This window comes from Magallana gigas, chromosome 1 (assembly GCF_963853765.1).
Source record: "Magallana gigas chromosome 1, xbMagGiga1.1, whole genome shotgun sequence".
NCBI classification, from domain to species: domain Eukaryota; kingdom Metazoa; phylum Mollusca; class Bivalvia; order Ostreida; family Ostreidae; genus Magallana; species Magallana gigas.
The window spans coordinates 29162890-29172920 of NC_088853.1; positions in this window are offsets into that span (position 1 = coordinate 29162890).

Sequence of the window (10031 nt, forward strand, 5' to 3'; positions counted from 1 at the left end):
TTTCTGCCAGTGACCTTGACCTTGCCCGAATTACTTTGGGTCAAGGTCATGACACACCCTTAGTCATAAGCAATCTTTGTTTGAAGTAAGAACTTCCAATAATTCTCCATTAGAAAGATATGGACCGGACACGAATTTTGTATTTATTTTGCCAGTGGCCTTGACCTTGTCCGAATGACCTTGGGTCAAAGTCATGCCACACCCTTATGTCATAAGCAATCTCTGTGTCAAGCAAGAACTTCCAATGTTTCTCAATAAGAAAGATATGGACGGACACGATTGCACAGACATACAGACGGACAAGGGGATTCCTATATACCCCCCCCCCACACTTCGTTTGCGGGGGGTATAATAATTTAAATCATCCTTTTGTTTGTATAACCAATAATTTTCAAGATCGTAAGTTCCTATAACCGCTAAAACGCTAGTTAAAACACAAGATTTGAATTACCGGCTGTCAGCCATTAATTCCCAGCCGTAATCTCGATATGCAGTGATCTCAGAGGTCAATACTACGGAACGCCTTAATTTCGCATGAGCGAAAGTTGTAACATGTCGGGTAGACGTGGTCCGAAAGTGAAATTGACTGATTCTAACAGAACGTGTCGCAAAAAGGAAAGAAATGCAGCAGTTGGTAAGTGCAGGATATCTATAGGGGATCAAATTGATCGGTGGAATGAAGTAGAAAGCAAACAAGACAAGACTAATGCCGAAGTGGCAAAACTCTTACTGGACTGGTAAGTTTATACATAATGAAATATACACTCTAAAATGTATGTCTGAATTAAATACATTGATGATTAAAAGTTTTTAATATATAAACAAAAACATGTTTCATGCATTACTGTTCACTCTTTCCAACGGAAGACCCTTTTGTTTTTCTACGGTTTCTTTGTTTTATTATTCGGGTCTTCAGCGGAAGACCCTTCTATTATTCTATTGTTTCTTTTTCACTTTTCTTCTTATTATTCTTTTTTTTTCTTACCGATTTTGTGCAGACGATTTCTCGGAGATGGCTCGATCGATTTCATTCATTTTTTTTCAAGATTAACGCGATTTTATCTAAAGTTGATTGGTTTTTTTTCCATTTTTGAAAATACACTTCCGGTCGGAAGTAATCGTCCGTTTACGATTTTAAAAAGTCAATTTTGTCTGTCAGGTTTCTCAGAAACTAGTAAAGATACAGGGCTGAAATTCTCAGAGATGATAGATCTACCGTTTTTCTGGTGCACCTGGGTCAGGAAAGTGTCCGCCGTCACTTCCGGTCGTCACCGGAAGAAAATTTGAAAAATTGAATTTTTCGACTTTTTTATTTTTTAATATTTTTTATGGAAATTTTTACACCATATAGAGATCTTCTTACTGATTCAGAATATGTAATTTGTTTTCAAATCGATCAAGGCATTCTCGAGAATTTAAGCGTCAAAGTTCTGAAGCGAGAGTCCGAGTAGCACAGTCGATATAGTCGTGGACACGGCCCAGGCAACCCGGGTTCAAGCCCCGAGTGCCGCAATTTTTTTTTTTACTATTTTTCGCTTAGATCTACGATTTTATATTTGAATTGATAAGTTTAATGTAATCTATCCAAAAATCGGACGGAAAACCCACTCGTTGCTCGCAACGAGATCGTGTCAAGTTCTTTTAATGATTGTTACACCAACACGTCACTTCCTTGTCTGATCAGATTTTCATTCATCATTAATACATGATACTAATATCATTGTTGCGTACCATTAAATTATTGTACCAATGTTCAATTAATGTTTATTTTCCTTTTTTCCTTTCACATATCAAAGTTATTACATAGAAAATGCAATTGTTTAAAGTGTGTTTATACATGTTACATGTACTACAGTAACAATATAGTTATAAGGATAATAATTTCACACGGAGATCTATAACTTGTCATTGGCAATTTTATTTAATGAATGAATTTTGAGAAATTGAACAGACCTCGAAATTACGAACAGTTTCACGACTATTTACTCGTTAAGGATGACGTTTACTCAGAATGAAAAAAAATCCACTGATGATAATGAAAAACCATCTATTGTGTGTTATAGACCTTTGCTTGTATCGTTATTTTTCACTTTCAGAAAAGTAGGTCAATGACCTACTTTTTGAGTTAATGGCCATTGAATATTTATTGAAAATTCAAGAAAAATCCCATAAAATTTTACACTACGATTGAGATTTTCTTAATTATAAAAATATTACAAATAATTAAACACTTCAAAAAATAAGATACAGTTAACGAATGGTAGTAGCACTAAATAAGTACACAACATTAAGATTTCAGCATCAATTTTTTAAAATAATTCAGTCCGAATTTCCTCTATCAGTTTTCAAATCCCTACCCATTTTTGATTCAATTTTACAAAAAATTGAATGATGATAATACAAAAACATTTATGATATTGAGCTACTTATATTTACCTTATTCTGTTGGCATAAAATTTATATGAGGTCAATGATCAAAATTTTGAGATATGATGTCTTTTATCGTTTTTAAGCATTTTTCAATATTATAATTATTCGTGCCATAAGATTATTTTAATGAATAAGTGAGGTAAAACCAACGGAAAATATGCAAAATTACGTAGACTTATATATAAAATCCTAACTTTTAATATTAGACTACTGCCAAAAAACTTTTAGTAGAAAACAAAATCTGCAAAATTTAGTCCGAATTTGCTCTGTCTGGCTAAAAGTCAATTTTTGTTTGAGCATAATTCCATAATAAAGTAAAACTATTGAATGTTTTGTCAATTATAATTCATTTCATAAATACTTTTTGTGTTTAGAACAAATTTCACTCATTACATTGAACTTTTTAACAATCGGAATTTGAGAACTCAAACCCTGAGTAAATAACACCCTTAAGATTTATTTTTTAATAATAATCATATAATTTTGACATCATATTTTGATTTGCACATGAAAATAATGTCTATGTTATTCAGAACAATTATTAAAATGGTATTAACATGTCAAAAATATGCGTATTTTGATACGAGTAACGGATTGATTGGTCGGAACGAATTGCGATTAACCGATTAGCAATTCTGAAATTGATTGCCATCCCTAAATTATATATATATATATATATATATATATATATATATATATATATATATATATTATATAAGAAGCACTAGCAAACCAACAACACTCGTTATCTAAAGTGTCGGATCAAAAGATACAAGGTTATAAGATGAGATAAAAAAAAGCACTAAAAATAACCAACGACACGAACAATAAAGTAAAATATTGTCAAATTTTCGGGACAACCCGTCCCTTCTTCAGGACAACAAAATAAAAACTACATAAGAAAGAAGAAAAACATCTACAAAACTAGCACTAAACTAAACTAAATAATATATAAAAACTAGATAATGTTTAAACACCGGATCAAAACGTGGCAGCTACATCTTTATATTTAAGAATTCGAGCCCGAGAAAGAAAAATCCCGTCCGACGCAGCGGACGGTCTGTGAAGAAGTGCTGAAAGATAACGCGAACGAATTATATATATATATATATATATATATATATATATATATATATATATATATATATATATATATATATATATATACACACACACACACAAACAACACTTCCTTACACTTTATTCTTGTTTTATCATCCATAATTATAATATAAAAATCTATTATAAAAAGTACCTGTAAAAAAATATTCATATAGTACTTATCGTCATTATGAAATATTTCCGTATCATTTTTTTCTCGATTATATAGTACGTTCTGTTCAACCACGATATTGACTATTTTATAATTTTCATTCGATCTTAAATCGCAGTAAGGTTTTATTCCATTGTAAGTTGAGCTCACCGACAGGTGTTTGCAAAGTGAACTCTAGAAATTCGCAGTTTCCCTCAAAATCTACAGTGATAATGGAGTGTGTCCGTGTTCCCCGCCGTATCTCTGGCATATACACAAACAAGGAGCTTAACTGTTCAATCTGTTTAGCTTTATCAGATGTCCGTCACTTCCAAAGTTGTGATTGCCTAGGTCTTTCTAGCAGCTACTCTGGTTAATGGTAAAGTCCTGTTCACTGCATTCCTACTAAACTGTTTCGGTTGCTGAGTCAAAAAAGTTTGTTGTTTCTTGCCCCCTTTCTTCTCATACTGGAATGCAGGGTCATTCTTCATTTCTACCATGTTTTCCAGAAACTTAACGAAAACTGAAAAGGGTGGATATGACACTCCCATACTTTGCTTATGTGTTGTTGCTTCTGAAGTCCACTTGTCCTTCAGATTCCATGGAAGTTTTCCCACAAGTTCGTTAACACCTTTCTTTGAGTCAAAGCTGAATAAGACTTCAAACTGAGGTTGTGCCTTTAATGATGCAATCTCGGATGCTAGGTCTGCCAGGTCGTTGAGCAGATGAAAGTGATCCGTCGAAATCTCTGGGAATTCTTTAATTTTCTTCAGGATGTAGTTCTCGATCTGTTTTGCCGTTCCAAAGCGTCTCTCCAGCCTCTCCCAGATTTTCTTAATTGCGATGCTTGGACTGTCTGCATTACAGGCTCTTATAGTTCTAGCTTGTCTTGAAGACTCAGGTCCCAGTGTTTCACATAATAATTCTAGTCTTTCTGTTTCCGTAGCTCCGAGTTCTTCCATAATGTTAATAAATCCCTTTTTCCATGAGACGTACATTATCGGATCGTCGTCAAATGTTGACAGCCCTGACATGATGAGGTCCTTTTTTACTAAATGCTTAGTAAATGTGTCTATCATGATCATCTGACTCGGCTGAGTTACTTCCGTCTGTCTCGGAGTGAAGGGTTGTACTTCGGGGTTCAGCTGAGTCTTAGGTGTGTCGTCGAACGGCCTCAGTGTGTGTAATTGTGGTGTCTCTTCCTTGACATAAGCAGTTGCTATAGGAGGGGAAGTGGAAGACTGTTTCGGTGTTGATACAACTGCATCCTCCTTTTGTCTGCAATCACTAAAGCTGTTGGACTGGGATGTCTCTATGACCTTTTCATCCTGTTTGCGATCCTGCTCGTACCTTGGGAGAAGCTTCAAGTATTCTTCAGTTTTTGACTCACTCGAGAGACTCGGCGCAAGCTCTTGTAAATGTGTGTCCTCTTTAAGAACACTGAGATCGCTCTCTACCATCTTCATTTTTCGCTGGACCTTCAGACGTTTTAGTTGAGCCTCAAGCTAAATGTTTCAACAGTGTGCGCTGGGCTTCTAGTTTTGCTTCTTTCCATAACAGTATAGATCCTATCTATCGGCTTGAAAGATGAAAGTGATCGCTGAGTCAGCGATTTAAATGATCCCTCTGAAATCAAATATTCAATTTTGCTTCTTCCTACATTGATTTTTCCTAACAAAGTATCTTTAATTAGGAGATGAGATGCAAGCTCATTTGCGCTTTGTTCTGTGCGTACAGTTCTCAAAATGCATTGGATGTTTTCTGATACGTTTCGAAGCCTTTCACAAGAAGATCATCAATTGATTTTATAGTTTTAATATCACTGCTTGATCTCTCAGTTTCTTCGAAACACTCCCTCCACTCGCTCTTAATACTGTTTAGCCTTCGTTGAAAGGTGTCCACTCGAGCCTCATAGTCTTCTTGAGCTGCTGTTGTCAGGGTCCTCATACGTGTGCTTCTTCTTGTTGGTTCTGACCGCAGACTCATCTTGATGACCAATCTTACCGGTCTACGGATTTTCACTGTGCCGTTAAACAACTAAAACTTCTCCTTGAGTAAAGTGTTTATTGCTCCCCCAGTGAGGGTGAAAAATGCAAAAGTACAAATACAAGTTACAGAAAATTGTACCATGTCAAGTCCAATCTATTTTTCACACTGTGCCAAATGATTTTTTTTTTTATCGTAGAAAGGTTTAGGGCTTAAACATAACTCAGATTGATAATAATAGTTAAAACTTGTAAGAACATATAGGATATTAACTGTAGCATTCTGCTAGTGCGACTAAATAGCATGTAAATAACAATGTTCCTAAATGTCCATGTTTTACATTATGCTTTACACATGTTTTGATAAACCTAGCGAAGATGAACTGACATCTAAAGGGATGACAGCTGAATTACATTAATGCAAATTGGTAATCTGGGTGTAATTAAATGTTTTGTACAATGCTAAACAAAATACTTACTCCTTAGTGCGTAAATGTACATAAAAAAGGAGTTGGGCAAAAGTGCCTCGATCACATGTAAACGACGGATGAACTAAATAAAAAACAAACCAAACCGGACACATTAGTTCCGAATTCACCACGCAGGGGTTGTGAAGATAACAACCTCAGAGATTCGAAACCTGCTTTCTCTGCAACCATATTAGGATCAATCATTCCGAGTTTTGCATATTGCTCGGTAAATGCATTTTTAAAGGCAAACCATGTGCGTTTTACAGGGGTGTCTAACGAATTTGAACCTAGTTAAAGCCGGTCCCGATAGATGAAGATGGAAAGCTGCAACACTATTATTATTAGTTGCAAGACTTGGTGTATATATCAAAAAAATCCAAATTCCATACGAGTGTTTTTGACATTTTCTGAACTAAATCCACTGAATTTTTTGAAAGAAACTTTGTCCGAAATTGATGGGACAGTGTTTCAGGGGATTATTGTGAGAAATGGATGAGGGAGATGTTAACATAAGAGATCACAAACAGATGCGGAACTGTATTTTTCAAAATGATCAAACAATTAAAGCTCAAACATAAAGTACTACTCAGTTTACAAAAGAAAATTTGTCAATATAACAAAGTTGTGTCTATCAATAAAATATACGTACGTATATATCACTGCATTTAAGTCACTACTTTAAGTTTCGTCATTTTGAATGTTTCGCTGCTGTCATAAAATCCTGATGCTTCGGAATGTGAACAGGATACATGTAAAGGCATATCACAATCTTCAAATGCATTTTCTCCTGGAGCAGAAGTTATTGATATCTGAAATAATGTTTACTTCCATAAATAACGATTGTTAATTAAAACCAAGTATACGACCAACAAAATGTTTGTCCAAAAAGAAAAAAGAGTACAACACAGCATTCAAAAAAGACATTTGGGAAGTCTGGAAATGATGTAAACCAATGCTAAACGTTTAACATTATTCATTTTTTTCTAATAATATTCAAAATTTAAAACAATTGTTAACTGCTTTCATTACTTAGGTCACTTGTCACTTTACTTAGTGTTCAAATAAAATTTTCTAAATGTTTAGTTTCAGTAAAATGTGCACTAGTCTAATGAAAACGATATGAAAAAAACATTTACTTAATGAAGCTTTCTTTTGCTTCAATTTCTCTTTCATAAAGATTCAAAAGTCTGTCTAGTCTTGCCATTTGATCTGTGTGTATCTGCTCCATTTTGTCATTGAATTCTGTGTTATGTCTTTTTAGTACTTCCAGCATGTCTGAACGTCTTTTCGCTGTACCTGTATTCCTGCTAGGTTGCTTTGAAGACTGTTTAGTCCATTGTCGTTCAGGGTTTTTTCCCAATGTGTCTAACGTGATGGTGGATTTTGTACTTTCTCTTGTACCGTATATTTCATCAAACTGCTCTTTCTGTCGAAAATATTTCCTTTCAGTTCCAGTTGGGGCATCAACACGTTTTTTCCAGCGTTTTTTCAGACTATAATATTTGTTCATTGCCTGATTTGGAGTAACAATACATTGGAGTGTTTCATTGAGCACTGATTTCTTTCCAAAAGGCGGTATGGTTTTTGGATTTTAAATAACTTTTTACTCACGCCTGAGATTTACCAAAACATCTTCTGCCTTCCAAATGTGTGTTGTGCTGGTATTTTCACAAGCAAAAAGGAATTGAGACCTAGATGATGTCTCTGATGATGCTGAAGTAAATGATGAAGTGTCAGATGATGCTGAATGCAGGCCCCAAGATCATGAAGCAGTCTTAGACTAAAGTCAAATTTTATACACTGTCTTATTGTCTTGAAAAGTGTCTCTATATTATGTTGATAGTTACAAAATGTAAGGGTAATTTTATGAAATATAATAATTTTATAAAAGATTGCAATTTAGACTTACGGTAGTCCATCCATAACTAAGGTGAATTTAACAATTTTGATTGATCTATACTACATCAAATACATATTTTGAAGCTATTATGAGGCTGACATAAACCAAACTTGGGTTTATGTATGTAGTCAATTAAATGAACTTTTTGCACTTAAATTTTTTTAAAGAGTTGTCTGCCGTTTAGGAAAATTTCAAAAATTATTTTCTGAAAATATGTATGGTAAACTATAAAGTATTTTAGCATATTCGACAACGGAGAAAGCTTTTGCAACTTTTTACCAAGAGAAATGTGAGAAGATTATTTTCCCCATAGACTTCAATGTTAACTTCAACATATGATAAATTTATCAAAATTATTTTTTTTTAGAGATTGCAAAGGTGAAACTTTATTATTTAATAAACTCCTTAAAATAAAAAGATTTTAGTGATCAAACTTGCAATCTATTAGATATGAAATATGATAGTTATGGATGGACTACCTTAAGTCTAAAAATGCTTTATGATCCTGAGGCCTGGTCATCTGATCTACTAAAGCTCGATGGCAGATCTGACTTTTCTACATTTAGAAGAGACTGTACAACTAAGCTTTTGACTGATGGATCTAGGGGAAAAGATCTAGGGGGGAAAAGTTAATTTTTAAGTGAAATGCAGGTGTTTTGAATAATACCTAACTGACCTTGATCTATTACATAAACAATAACAAGAGGCCAACATGATACTATTACTGCTTAAAATCTAACTTTTTAGATTTATTGTTATTTATATACCAACCCACTATTATTTCATGTACCTGTCTCCTTTGAGTGCAGCATGTTAAAAACTTCTGTCCGGCATCGCACTCGCTTTTCACTTCCATCACTTCTCTTCAGAATAAGAGTTGTCTGATCTGTTGACATTCTAATCTGGAATTCAAGGGAACTGTTTTCATTTTAAGTACAAAAAATCTTAAACAGTTTACATACAGTGACGACTAGTTATACAATCATTTTATATTGAAATGTATACCTTGTTCTCACAAAGAGTATCTGTTAATTCCTTAGTTAGAATCAGTTCTAGCTCATAGAAAGCACACTGTGCATGGAAGTAGTCTTTACAAATATGGACAACGCAAATAAATCCTAATAAAAAATAAACAGATGTGTGAATTTTCTAATTACTTAGCATTGACAAAAACACGTGTTACTTATTGAATAATAACATTAAAGAGTATTACAGATTTACTCTTAAGCGTCTTCTAAAGAAAGAAGTCTAACAATAAGTGTTTAAAAATGAAAATTCACTAATGTCATTACTAATGATATGCATAGCCATACCTGTAATTACCATCAACAAATATTTCAGTCCTCTTAGACTTTTCCGGAGTCTCCAAAGAATGAATAGGTGCCTTTTGTTTGCAGGTGTAACAAGTCCAGTGGGATCTACGTTCTTCAACTGTATCTGCCATCTTAATGTACATGTGAAAAAAAAAATGTACACTTGCACAAGGTATACTACAGGCACCTTAATTTTTATCAGTAAGTCTATCGATAATACAAATTTTACTGAGCGACTTATTGATAAAAATTCATGACTGGCTTCGGATCACTTTTTCACAAGTACCCATCATAAGAATAATAATCTTTTATTTCTGTGAAACACTGCAATAGATAATTGTATTCTATCACTAAAAAGGGAGCACGTGTAATACACACAACTGAAACCAAAATTTACATCTTCAAATTTAAGATTAAGCATTTTATATCGATTTTTTTAACTGCAAAATTTAAAGTCTCACCTTTCTCCGCCATCTTTGAACCAACGTGACCAGAGTATTCCCGCTGGTTTAACCGCGGTTTCATTTTCCACCGACTAAAGTGAGTTCGATCTTAGTTTAGTCGGCTGATTCTCCGAACGCCTACTGCCCAATTATCATTATTCAATTATACTTGGCAATTATGGGGCCTTCTAAAGGTGTACAGGTAAACTTTACCTGTGTTTCCTTGAATGAGAAATAA